At 34.1% G+C, this 14,435-nt stretch overlaps 1 protein-coding gene across 4 annotated transcripts in view; it reads right to left on the reverse strand.

Annotated features, from left to right (window-relative positions):
* The window catches only part of LOC145661463 (maternal embryonic leucine zipper kinase-like), a 482,991-nt gene extending 473,339 nt beyond the window's left edge, over positions 1-9,652 (reverse strand). Inside the window, exon 1 of one of the 4 annotated variants that reach the window (XM_081726778.1) lies at positions 9,528-9,652. The gene's annotated coding sequence lies outside the window, so the exon portion shown is untranslated. Of the gene's footprint in view, positions 1-9,502 lie in introns of all 4 variants that reach the window. The other 3 variants (XM_081726784.1, XM_081726775.1, XM_081726790.1) reach the window with 3 other exon arrangements.
* Positions 9,653-14,435: the final 4,783 nt, after the last annotated feature.

The following is a 14,435-nucleotide window of genomic DNA, read 5'->3' on the forward strand; positions in this document are numbered from 1 at the left end:
GGCTAGAAAAGAGCTAGAAAACGTCAAACACCCCTTTCTATTCTCTTACGCGCTGAATTTTATAGAATACCATCTTACTATAATTTTGTGTATACGACGAATCTCTGGTTGGTTGTAATTCTTTATTGAGCGTATGGAACACACTCGTAATAATAATAATACACTAACTCATCTGTAATTTTCTTTCAATACATATTTTGTAACCAATACTTCAATTGAACCAACGGTCGATCTTCTTTAGAACAGAGGGTTTAAACTACTTTCTATGCAGACCTTTACATAATTGATACAACTAACAGTAGTTTTGTTGTTACATATATATATATATATTATAACGTCCTTATATGAGATATCTACAACCAGCTTTTTATTTATTTGTTTATTTATATGAGTCAATTGATTCTATCTTCGTATATTAACCTTATAATCTTCACTATGCTCATCAACCGATCAGCGCTTCAAAGGATCTTTCCCAGTAAGATAGTGAAATCGGCCCTTGATCTAAATTGGGTCATTACTTACCCAAACTGTTAGTTTTGATCTAAAACCATCGTTTGTTACAAAGAGTGTTTCAAAGCACTCCTTTTAAATATTAACTTGGATTCAAAGTTTTGACATTAAGGGCCCTAAAATGGTTTTAAAAAATTGAAGAAACAAGTTTTTTCAGTTATAACTTTTTTGACAATGTTGTTATCAGTTTCAGACCCTGAAAAAAATATTTGTTGCACCTAAAGGTATTGTATTGTAATTTGAACAATAACAAAAGAAAATTAAAAGAAAAGCGACGATCCCCTCAAAAAATCGTAAAATATTTTTGATGAGGGGACGTAGCTGATTTTTTTGTTCAAAATGATATAATATCCTTAGGTGGAACATATATTTTTCTCAGAGAACATTTGAAAGTGTTGGCAACATTGTCAAAAAAATCAAAACTAAAAAAACTTTTTCTTTTACAGTTTTTTGACCATTTCAGGACCATCAATGTCAAAACTTCGAATCCATCTTAATATATAAAAAGGGTACTTCTAAACACTATTTGTAGCATATTTTTGGGTACCGAACCTCGTTTTGCAATTTTTTCCCAAGTTTACCTGTTATTTATTATAATGCTTCTTTTACAAGAGAGCAATTTGAAATTATTTTATACACAATTGCAGTTGTATTTTTCCAATTCAAAATTTAGGACGCAATTGAATCTTATAACTTTAATAATCATGAAAGCTTTAATGTACAAAAATAAATTTTAAGAGTTGAAAAACAAAAGCAAAATCTAAAACACATTTACCTTAAAAGAAAAACAAGAGAAAATGATATTTAGATTATAGCTATATCAATGTGATTTCAGTTTATACATTTAAGTTTGAATAAACTAACTTACTATACATATTTTAAATTACAAAGCAATAAGGTATACATAAATATTCTCTGATAATGAGAACAAATCAAGAACCAAACACCATATAATTTGCGATAATTCATTTAACCTTCGTCACTGTCTTCGTTGATTGGAATACTTTCAACTGTAAAGCCTGTTTTAAATAAGTGACGAAAAAGAAAGGAAAATCGTGAACTTAGCAAAGAAATGTTCGAAAATTTGACCTTGAGGGTTCTAAAATGGTCAAAACACTCAAAAAACACGTTTTATTTTCAGTATTAATTTTTTTGACTATGTTGCCATTACTTTCGGACACTGAAAAAAATATATGTTGTACCTAAGGGTATTACAACATACTGAACAAAGAAATCAGCCATGTGTTCCTCCCAAAAAAAATTTCTACGATTTTTTAAAGTTTTTAACACGCAAAAAACACATACGCATAGATTTTTTTTTTAAAAAAAATCACACTTACACCTACATATTATCTCCAATTTGAAACTTTCAAATTATTTTGTCCACCTCCACCATAATTAAAAAATATTAAATTTTGAGCATGTATGATATGATAATTCGATAAGAGGTGGGGTAGGGGGTTGAAACCTTCTTTTGGGGTGGTTTTAGGTCAAAACTAACATTTTGGGTTAATAACGACCCGATTTCACTATCTTACTAGGAAAGATCCTTTCTAAATGTGCAGAACACTATCGCTAATAAAACAGTTACTACAACCAAATATTGTAATTTTTGTGCACCCACACAGATTGTAATAAAATACTTTTGATTCCTAAAATTCGTTTTTGTTAATGTAGTTAGTAATAATAGCATCTCAGTTTTCTTGAATGTGTCCCTTATTTGTGTTTAATATTGGGTTCTTTGTCCTAACATAATACACTTCAAATATGTTTCTTCCGGAAGTCCGATGTAAAACTTACACATGGTGTTTAGTGATTGGAAAAATTTTGAGAATCCAAGGTACAGCTTCTTTATCCTCACGAGATTCCTAATATGTTCCTTCAAGTTGGTGACAATATTGTTCATCTCTGTGTATGCAGCAAAACACTAACAAACGGCCTGTTAAATCCCCCTTAAGGGATGTATTAAGAGTTTTTGTAGTGACTTAATGATCTTTCCATATTAATAGGAAGCTTAAAACTAACTCTGAGATTGTATCTTTCCATTAATTTTCTTAATTTGTAATAGAACCCTGGGAATAGCGGGAGGGAGATTCAGGCAGAGGTGGTGGCTCATTTCCAGGGTTGGCAAAACCATGTTTTTTATTGAAGAAAAAAAAAACTTTGTTTAAACTTGTTTTTTTTAAACCACATTTTTTTGTTTAAATAACTTGCTCTATGTATTTATATCACATATGGACAGAAATAAGTTTGTTTCGCCTTGGTGTTATTATGCAACAACCGGCTTACGCTGGAAGGGATTATATGAGCTTAAAGCGGAATCCAAACCGCTTCTCGGCTTACATCCGAGAGAAATTGTCCTCCATTTGAACTCGAAACCGGGATTAATTGGCCACAAATGAGATACGTCTGCCGACCCACTCACGAAGGACTCCTGATAAAAAATTACATTGTACTTGTTAATTGTCAAGTCATTTCAGGAGAAAAAAAAAGAATAACAGTTGCACAAGTGAAACCATTATACAGAATTACATATAGACAATTTCAAAATACTGCAGAATACAGAAGAACTAATTTAGTCCAAGACAGTTCACTACGACTTTTATCAGTCCAAGTCTCAGAAATACGACTTAATTTGCATATCAGTAAGAGAAAAGTGAATAAAGATACGAATTATATGAGTCCACTTTGGCTCTGATCTATTTATACATAAATAGATACCAAAGATACTTCTGATTTCAATAAATGCCTCTCGTAGGGTTTGTATGACCCCGTCCCAAAAAAGTACGACATTTCGACGTATTTTATCAAAAGTAAACGTTATTAAAACGAAACAATATTTCTCTCATTACAATTGCATAACAATAATAACAAACTATTAAAAAAATCACAAAGGAAACATTCATAAACTTATATTTAAAAAACAAAAACAAAAGTTGCTTTTGTAGTATAATTCTTTGAGTAATGAATGGGGAATTTAGGTCTGAATATAATACGAATAATATACGGGAGTGAAACGTGATAACCCACAAATGTGTGTTCATCTAGATTTTACGAACACTTTTAATTTTTTGGTTTAAACTACTACTTCTTTTCTTTTTTTTTTTTTTTCTTTTTTTTAACAGCTGGTTTAAACCAGCCAACCCTGCTCATTTCCATGATTTTTATTTATTCCAATTGTCACTTCCTAAAAAGGCTATTACCTTTATGTTGCCAAGCTTCTATCATAGAATGACTGAGTCCATTAGTAAGAACCAATTTAGTAATTCCAATAATTCCTTCAATCAAATCTTCCTAAAAAGTCCTAATGCCCTAATATACATGTCGATCCACATACTTGGTTTAGTCTGCTATTGATGACCTGAAGTTTTATATTACTTAGTGAAGGTTTCTTTCATACTTTAGAACGGATTTTTTTTTTAGTAATTTCCAATAAAATATAATATCTAAAAAAAATCATGAAATGCCACTTTCCCGGTGTAAAGTGGACTTGATTCTGCTGTCTATACCTTATAATTCCTTAGAAGTAGATTCAATTACTTTTCAGATCTGTAAACCACTAACGTGTCGTACGCGTTACAATAATATTTAAACTATTTTATTTCTGAGTTTTCTAAAACACTCATTTCGTAATGGTTCAAAACTATATTTGCTAATATAGGTGGTAGGGGACTCAATGTATAGGCTTTCTTTTCGTCAACATATACATTCCTCAAATTTTACATTATATACATATATAACTAAAGGTTGTTTACAACGCTTGGGAGGTGATACCTCACACGAAAACAAGCAAAACGTTTATGTGACATTTTCTTATATTCGGAGTCGTTTCCGAGTTACAAGCTGTCGCAAATGGCAGCAAAACGAAGTGTGACACCTCATTGCGGACAAAGGAAAGGTCAAGAGAAAGCGGGTCTACACAGTTTATAGAAAGTAATGCCTGAATAACAATGCTGTAAGAAGCAAGGTAGTAAAGACGCGGCACAAGGAATTTCTCAAAGGGGACTTTCTTATGTGGACAGACTGACATGCGGAAAATGGATGCAGAAAAGGAACTCCTTGTGCCGCGTCCCTACTGCCTTGCTTCTGACACCACTTCTGACATTACTTTCTCTAAACTGTGTAGACCCGCTTCCTGTTGCACTTTTCCTTTGTCCGCAATGAGGTGTCACACGTCGTTTTGCCGCCATTTGCGACAGCTTGTACCTCGGAAATGACGCTGAATTTAAGAAAATGTCACATAAACTTTTTGCTTATTTTCGTGTGAGGAATCACCTCCCAAGCGTTGTAAACGACCTTTAGTTATATATGTATATATACACATCAGGGTTGGCTGATTTAAACCAGCTGGTCTTTTCCAAAAAAAAAAAAAAAAAAAAAATTACCGTAAGTGTAACTGTTCGTAAAATCTTGATGATCACACATTTGTGGGTTATCACGTTTCACTCCCGTATAATATTCGTATTATATTCAGATCTAAATTCCCCATTCATTACTCAAAGAGATTATACTACAAAAGCAACTTTTTTTTTTTAATAAGTTTATGAATATTTCTTTTGTGATTTTTTAATACTTTATTATTATTGTTATGCAATTGTATTTAAAAATTCTAAATATTGTTTCGTTATAATAATGTTTACTATTGATAAAATACATCGAAATGCCGTACTTTCTTTTGGGGGGAGGGAGCTCATACAAACCCCACGAGAAGTATTTATTGAAATCATATGTATCTATGGTATCTATTTAAGTATAAATGGGTCAGAGCAAAAGTGGACTCAAATAATTCTATCTCTCAAATATACACTTTTCTTACTGATAGGCAAATCAAGTCGTTGTATTTCTTTAACTTGAACTAATAAAAGTCGTAGTGAACAAACTTGGACTAACTTAGTTCTGTACTCTGCAGTATTTTGAAATTGTCCATATGTAATTCTGTATAATGGCTTCACTTCTGCAAGTGTTTATCTTTTTGTCCTTCTGAAATGACTAGTGACAATTATATTAACAAGTATGTAAAGATCAGTACAACGTATTTTTATCAGGAGTCCTTCGTGAGTGAATCGGCAGACGTATCACATTTGTGGCCAATTAGTCAAGGTTTCGAGTTCAAATGGAGAACAACTTCTCTCGAATGTGAGCCAAGAAGCAGTTTGGATTCCGCTTTAAGCTTACTTGACCCCTTCCAGCATACCCCGGTTGTTGTATAATAACACCAAGGCAAAATAAACTTATATCTGTGTATATGTGATATAAATACATAGAGCAAATTATTTAAACCAAAAAAAAAAATGGTTTAAACCAAAAAAAAACGGTATTTTTTGGTTTTTTCAATAAAAACCATGGTTTTTGCCAACCCTGATATATAATATTCAAAATATACGGCAATAGACTGCAGTTATTATCAGACACTGCTATCCTTTGTCCAGATAAGACAGACAAATCTTTGATATACTATTATACACGCATGGAGAAAGGGCAGTGAAATAGAAAATGAAAAATGGCAACAAATTGCTTCTAATTGTGAAACTGCACTTTTCCTCAAAAATTATGAAGATTGCAATATACGGCATTTACGGCCCTGCCATATATTGACATATACGCCAAGCTTTACTGATAACACTGTACATCTAGAAATTAGAAGCACTCATCGGTTAATTAACATAATGAAGATTATTACAAGATAGCATCAATTTACTACTATAGAGAAAAGTCAGGCTTAGTGCATTCATATATTAAGGAAGAGCTCTTAATTATATGGTGTCCGTGAAGTCATGCAACCCGAACTTCGGAACAACAGAACTTCAGAACCATAGGTTCGAATGAAATGAAATTCCTACCCAGAAAAGGACTGTCTTCGTAGATACCATCCAGATATAAATCATGGAGTGGGGGAGTTCGATATTCGTCCTCACGAGGTGTCAGAAATAGATGAAAGTGAAGTAAATTTTTCGCACAAAACGTGAACAATCGGGAACTAAAGGCACTTGTGGCTATCTGAGAACAAATGACTATATGTTAATGAGTAGTAAAATAAATAATTGGTTGTGGATATGTCATATAAGGACGCTATAACGGAAAAAAAAAAAAAAAAAAAAACTGCTATTGCATCAACTATATGGAGATATACATAGGAAAATACCACTATTTGTACAAAGTGAAGATACAGTACAATTTGTTACAACTATATTGGTACGAATTACACGCGATACTATATGTAATATTTATGTTAACAAAATTCATCCTATATTTCGCACTTGTTAATATTCTATACATTCGATTAACCAATCGCATATAAAGACTACTTTCTTTGAAATCTGAAACAAAAGTAGAACCACGACATGATTGATTTGCCTCTCAACTTCTCAGAAACTTAAATGAAGAAATTAAAAAAAAAAAAAAAAAAAAAAAAATTAACTTTGACAACTGAATTCTTATTCTAAGAATTCAAATTGAAAATGCGACTAAAACCAAATCTTTGACACACAAACAATACTCATATATTTACAGGTATTGTTGATACTCATATATTTACAGGTTATACAGGTATTGTTGATAGCGGTTATTAATAGCTCATAAAGAGTAATGGGGGTTGAAATTTAAATTTAACATGATAGTGTATCTTGAAACAGTTTCCTTGTTTGACATGACCAGCGACTTTTTTTCGACCCTTTTTTTTTACAGTAGGGGAATTATTTTGAATGTCTACCAGTTTACATGGAATATACCAACTTAGGTATGCTGTACATTCTTGTCCTTTTTATTAATTAGGGAACATGATCGATTTTCTAATTAACACATGTGTAGTCACTACCTTCATACAACACTATTGTTATTCAGCATGACGTTTCTCAACATCTTTAACCCGAAGGACATACTTTGAAACGTTGAATTGCGTATCAAACGCATTCACAACTCGGCAAACTGAAGAGCAAGAAAGAAACATGCCTCTTATTTACTACACGGCATTTATTCCCTTAACCCCCGCCAGCTTTTGAACATGACAATTATGACATATCGATAGGTTAGTTTGGATTATACTAAGTAAGGTCAGGCCCGTATTTATATATTGTGCGCCCCTGTGCTCTAAATAATTCCCCCTCCCTCACATTAACTTATGTCTCAAACAAGGAAACAAGCCATGATTTTGCAAACATACCAGGTCTTGTTAAGCAGTAGTTTAGGTATTACAAGTTACAACGTAATTTTAAATGGCCTAATTCTCTCAATGATAATTATGATGTGGTGTTCTGCCAGAAGGTGTTTTTGACTTGAACCCATGACAGTTTGCCATTGCTTTTCATGGGATGATGATGATGTACTAAGGACTGGACCTATAGCATAATTTGGGATCCGAACCACTTGTATCCCAACATGGAACCGAACTCGGGACCTCTAATTACAAAGCAACGAGCTTAACCATTCATCAGTTGGGAATATTCTCTCAATACTGGCATGTAATTTATTCATGCAGATTTTAATTTATCAGAAGAAAATGCATTCTATTAATTCTAGTAATTATTGGTGACAACTGATACGTAAACTAATTGTTTACATTATTCACCGTCAGTAACGGTTTAATAGTATCTATATTAACACGTTCGCTGCTGAGAACGCCCATCGGCATCCAGTACTGAATTTGGCATATGCGCCGGACGCCTCTCGGCGCTTGTCCCTGCAGCTGATTCACTTGCACTTGCAACTTGCACCAATACCTGCACTAGCGCTGGCGGGAAAGTGAATCAGCTGCAGGGACAAGCTCCGAGAGGCGTCCAGCGCATATGCCAAATTCAGTACTGGACGCCGATGGGCGTCCTCAGCAGCGAACGTGTTAATACAATAAGCTAACTGTCTCAACTGTAGCTGCCTGTCAGTAGCTCTTTCCAACTCGAGAACCATAATGGTAATAGTATACATGAGGATTCTACGTTTCTTCTGTGTTCTATTGCCAATTCTACATGAAATACTATAAATTTTCTACGTAGTGCAATAGTAAGAAGTATCCATGTGCACAAGACATGCGATATGCGTTAAATTCCCCCCAACACCACTCACATATAGTGGCAAGGTTCTAGATTACTGGTCCCCCTTCCCATTGAGCAGTAATAAAGACAGAAAACAACGTGCCCTGCGGGGCTCTAAGCCGCCTTCACTCGCTAACGCTCGCTCGGCAATACTGTATAGGTTAAATGTATAAACTTAGTACAGAAAGAAACCTACCCAGTTACTAATCTACATGGGGGACCAGTAATCTAGAACCTTCGAACATATAGTCATAGATAAAGTACAAGAGCACTACACATGCAGATATAACGTACAGGTACGTTATTTTTATTTTCGTATCAGTCGATAAGTAAATAAAAGTCACTTTGTTACTCCCTTTGTAAGTTCGTACATACGCAATGAATAATCCCTAAAAGTATGAGCGTCCTGCTCCTTCGGGAACTGATGCAGCTTCATGTATACTATATCCTCCAAAATTTTGCCGCCCTGTGCTCGAGCACAGAGTTGAGTTGATTTTGAGTTTAACGTCCCGTTCAGCAGCGAGGCTATATGAGACGTGGACCTACTGATTACGTGGAATCCAAATCACGAACTCCCACCGAGAATCGAACCCGGGGCTCCCACGTTAAACGCGCGTACTCTAACCGCTTAGCCACGGAGGAGCTCTGTTCGAGCACAGAATAGCACTTGCCTAAATACAGGCCTGGGTAAGGTTAGCCAAAGTTTACTTTCCTTCACTGACTTTAGCATTGGTTTGTTGAGACAGGATTTATCGCAACTTAACACGACTGGACAAATAAACAAAAATATTGTACAATTCGCAAACTGAATTTTGAAATTAACAGCAGAAAACAAACAAGGGAGTTCAATAGAAGTATCCCACAACATACGAAACTTCGAGGAAAGAATGTTAAATCATTGTTTCATATTAGCACGAAATATCCCTGCTACTAAATATATTTTTAATAGTTTTGGAATTTTCACTTACTTTTAATATTAATAATATACGCTACCTATAATTCAAAACCATTACAAATACATGAAAACAAGCCCAGGACACACTCACTCAAAATTCACACCCAAGTCAGTGAATCACCTGATGGACCAATCACAAAAGTGTGAAACATCTGTTAAACAATAGTGCCAGGTAATACTGAAAGAAAACAAATAGAGGCTGAAGAAGCCATATTTTGTAATGGTTTGCGTCAACGTAACACAAAATTAGACATAATCAATTAGCAGTTCTATTGAACTTTTGCAATATTTGTTACGTCCCAATATTTTTAACGGGCCCAAGCCTAGGGGGGCCCGTCGAGCGCGTTAATTACTCACTAGGCTACTGAATACTTCTATTTTATTATTCATTTCTTATGTGCTAGAGAAAATAATTGTCAATTTTAAAATTGCCAGCAATTTTAGTTAATACTTTTGTTCTGTTTTTGGGGACCCCAAGCCTAGTGATCTCGTTAAATCCGTTTATTACTCAGTACTGAATAATTATATTTTTATTCACTTCTTATGCGTGGGAAAGAATAATTGTCAGTATTAACATTGCCAGCAATTCTAGTAACATATTTTCTGTTTGAGGGCACATCATTCCCTTAGGGTCATTTTTTATGTGTAATCATTGTGGTGAAATTCTAGATTACTAGCAACATTCCTATTATTATTATTATTATTATTATTATTATTATTATTATTATTATTATTATTATTATTATTATTATTATTAATATTATTATTATTATTATTATTATTATTATTATTATTATTATTATTATTATTATTATTATTATCGTTTTAGGGGTACCCAAACCTAGAGGCTCCTGCCAAATCTGTTTATTACTTGGTAATGAATTCTTACGATACATTATGTTATTTATTTCTTGTGTGGAAGAAGTAATCATTGTGAAATTTTACTTACAAGGTGGGGCGCCTGTCCCCCTACGAGGAAATTGTACTTGGGAATATCGAAAACCCAATAGAATTTCTACATTAGTTATAGCAAAATTTGAAACGTTGTGTGCTTACACTTGCCCCCTTGGAAATTACAACATGGGCACCCTTGACTGAACCTGTTTATTAGTTAGTATTGAATAGGTACTTATATTCTGTTATTCGTTTCTTATGTGTCAGAAATAATCATTGTGAAATTCTAGCTTACTAGCAATTTTGGTAAATTTCTTTCTGTCTTGGAAGCCTCCCAAGCCCAGTGGCCCCTGGTAACCAGTTTAATACTGAATACCCATATTCTGTTATTTATTTCCTATGTGAAGAACTATGAACATCTCGTTCGTGAACTGAGGGGGCGCGGTGGCTCAGTGGTAGAGCGTTCACCTCCGGTGCTTGGGGTACCTGGTTCGATCCCAGCTCGCGCCGTGTGGACTTTGTGGTGGACAAACACCGTGCTCGTGGGCTTTCTCTCGGGGTTCTCCCGTTTCTTCCCATTTCATTCATTCCACCTTTCACTTATCTCTCATCATCACCGTCTTCTCTAGCCTAACCGGCATAACTGTGGGACGTTAAACTTAAAGATTTTATTTCATTTTTCGTTCGTGAACTTTTACTCAGCAACCAAATCGTCATACAATAGTGTAAAGGGCAGAGATATGCTGGAGCATCAGTAATGAGCGGAGTTTATAATGGTTTACAAGCAAGAATTAGTTATATTTCTCCAAACGCTCCGTATATTCATTGCTGTGCGCATAATCTGAATCTTGTTATTACCGATGCTATTACCGAAGTGAGAGTTCTGAAAAAAAAGTTTTATATACCTAGGTATAATCCTAATGACCTTTCGATTACAGTTACCCTTAGTAGGAGTTATACCTACACCCATGTACCGCGTGAAAACTAACTGTATTCAAACAAATTTTGAAGTTTGTTAAATTTAACTCAAATCCGTAACCGAAGAGGCCGTATCCATTCCAATTAAATTACTGCAATTAAGTAATTAAATTATTAATTAATTAAATTACTGCAACGTTTGTCGACTTACAGATGCTTTGTTAACAGAACTGGCATTGACAACTCTTCCACCTCAACATTTGTATGATTATCACTTTCGAAATTTTGTCCAGAAGTCGAAAGAAACTTTTTAGAGAAAGAAACTTACAATTTCTATACATTTGATCTCATATTCGTAAAATCTTTCTTTTTTAAACTCTTTTTAAAAAAATCTTTCTTAAATCTCCCTGCGCCGCGGGAAATTTTCCTCAAACTAGCATTACTTGTGAGTGTGGCATTGTTGCCAATTGATATACGAGTTCATTTCAACTGTAAAGGGTATTTTACAACCAATCACGCAAAGATTCGACTTCATTGTCCTTTTGATTTATTTTATCTGTATCTCAGTCTGTACAATATTTATATGAAGCTATTTGGAAATTTTTTCAACATAACATTTTCTCCAATAAATATTCACATTCAAAACACAAAATTCATTTTCCAGTTTGGCGCCCTCTTCACCTAGCGCCTCCTGCGAACGCATAGTTTGCAGGATTCAAGATCCTGCCCTGGTCGGATTCGATATTTGTACACTGACCAAATTTCGTTTTAACCATTCGCTTTTAGATAAGTTACTGTGTCTACTATATACAAGAAGCGGATTTTACTATTATAGAAATAGATGGATATCGTGAGATCTTCGCAATAGTTATATTAAAAATCCCATACAAACTTATTACAAACCAGAAAAGGGGGTCAATGGCAAGAAGATGTGATAAAATGGGAGTCGTGGTAAGAATTAGGTTTAAAACCGCTGCTTTGGAGGAAAGTATTTGTGCGTGTGTGTGATATTGTTTGCTGCTTTTACTATTATATTAAAAAATACGTTCGCTTGTGGGGGCCCCAAATATCCTCTTGCACCGGGGCCCCGAAAAGTTTTGTTACGGCACTGCACCTTCCTTAGTGAAGCGCTAGTATGGCACTAACTAGTCGGTGACTAACTATTGATTAACGAATTCTCTCTGAATACCGCCCGTTCTATTGTTATCCAACATTACATCAAAGAAAGCAAGCGAAAATCATTGCGATGCCGCTAAACATGAACACGGGAAGCAATTGAAATGCTTATTGATGCCTACAAGCAGCATACTATTTCGTATAACTGTAAACTTAAAGAATATTACAATAAATACAAACACACACACACACACACACAAAAAAAAAAAAACTTAGGAACAAATTGTGGTGAAGTTAGTGTGGCAAGGCCAGAGACTACAGGTTGGTGAGCGTTCTCATTTCACATGCACGGTTCATATTTCAAATTTCTCGTTTAAGATATACAATTTAAACAACTTACTTTTAAATAATTGCCTCAAACGAGTACTACGTTGTACTCTAGGCCTACAAACAAATGTACCAATTGAATGAAGAAATATAAACAAATGAGCAAGAAAATTAAGTTTCCTATTTGATCATTTATAGTGGGGTGTAAAAGTTTTAGCCATTTTTTTTTTTTTTGACCAAATGACTACCAAAGAAAACTTTGATACATTTGATGAAAAACTATGACTATGTAAAACTAGCTTAAGAAAGTAAAAGAGAATAAAATCTCAATGTTGCAAATTTTCACATATAGGAAACCACTTCGAGTAGAAACTATGTAAAACGAATTTGGTATTCGATAAAACGTAGCGCATACTTTCTTTGCGAGATCCCAATCATCTCCAATGGTGGAAATCGGTCTAGGATGAGTTGGTAAAAAGTGGCAAATTGCCTCAAATTTCGAAGTTTCATCATTAAAATAATATAAGATAATAAAATTCTTTGATAACTTTTAGAAGAATGAATTGATTTTGATGCAATTTGGGGTATCCTTTCTTTAAGGCTTTCCAATATTCCTTCTGTATGGGGATAAAGTCAGTTAAGAATTTAAGGCTGAATCTCAAAAAATAAATAAATAAATAAATAAATAGTGTTCAACGATACTTTTTTACAAATACATGCTTCATTCTTACCATCATAGCGCACATATTATTTTGAGGTTCTCAATAATTCCCCGGAATGCAAGTAAAGTCCATAAAAAAAGGATGGATTTATTTTACCATTCAAGAAACATGTCCTACCTTAATTTCCTAAACAAATATTCGATTTCCAATAATCTTCAGTACTTGGGTATAGGATCAGTCCAGAATGAAAGAATGAATTTAACTTTCTGACTGAGGTTTAGAAAATATATCTTATCAGAGGTTTCGTAAAAATAATTAGATTTTCATAGTATAACAGGATTGGTGGACATCAACGTCTCATGACTTGACGTGAGTGATGTGTCCAGCTGCAATAAACTGTAGCCTTTATGCCTCGTATGGACACTCCTTTGTCTTTGAAGACAGATTAATGACGCAAAATATGGTTGCATTCTTCTTCAACTAAAACTTGAACCACTGATGTTGCTTGTGGTGTTGGCCTGAGGCGGCTTTTGGGGCGGGCCAACCGGGCCGTTGCCCAGGGCCCCGCGCAGATAAGGGCCCCGTACATTGATTAAAATATATGCAACATCGTATATTTTAATTTTATGCGACAAAACAAAAAAATTACGTATTTTATACACTTATTTTAACCACAAGTATAAAATATAACACAAACTTAATAAGCGTACTTGAAATAATATGTACTAATAATCCTAGATGGCATTAAATTTAAGTTGCTATTTTACACAGCTAAGACTAAAACTGTACAGAAATAACCTGATAAGCTTACAAAGAGTTTATAGATTAATATTCTAAGCAAGTAGTTCGTTTTTGTACATTAGATAGTATACATTTGTAGAATTTTTATTGAGATTTGTAACAACAGACGGGTCAATTTGTATAGCTCTAACTTTAATAAACGTCTACCATGTGAAACATATATGCGATGAGAAAATTAGCAAAGATTGTGTTATTTAACGATATAGAATTAAATACAGATTTCGCGTG

This window comes from Thermobia domestica, chromosome 1 (assembly GCF_964235325.1).
Source record: "Thermobia domestica chromosome 1, izTheDome1.hap1.1, whole genome shotgun sequence".
In the NCBI taxonomy this organism is placed as follows: Eukaryota; Metazoa; Arthropoda; class Insecta; order Zygentoma; family Lepismatidae; genus Thermobia; species Thermobia domestica.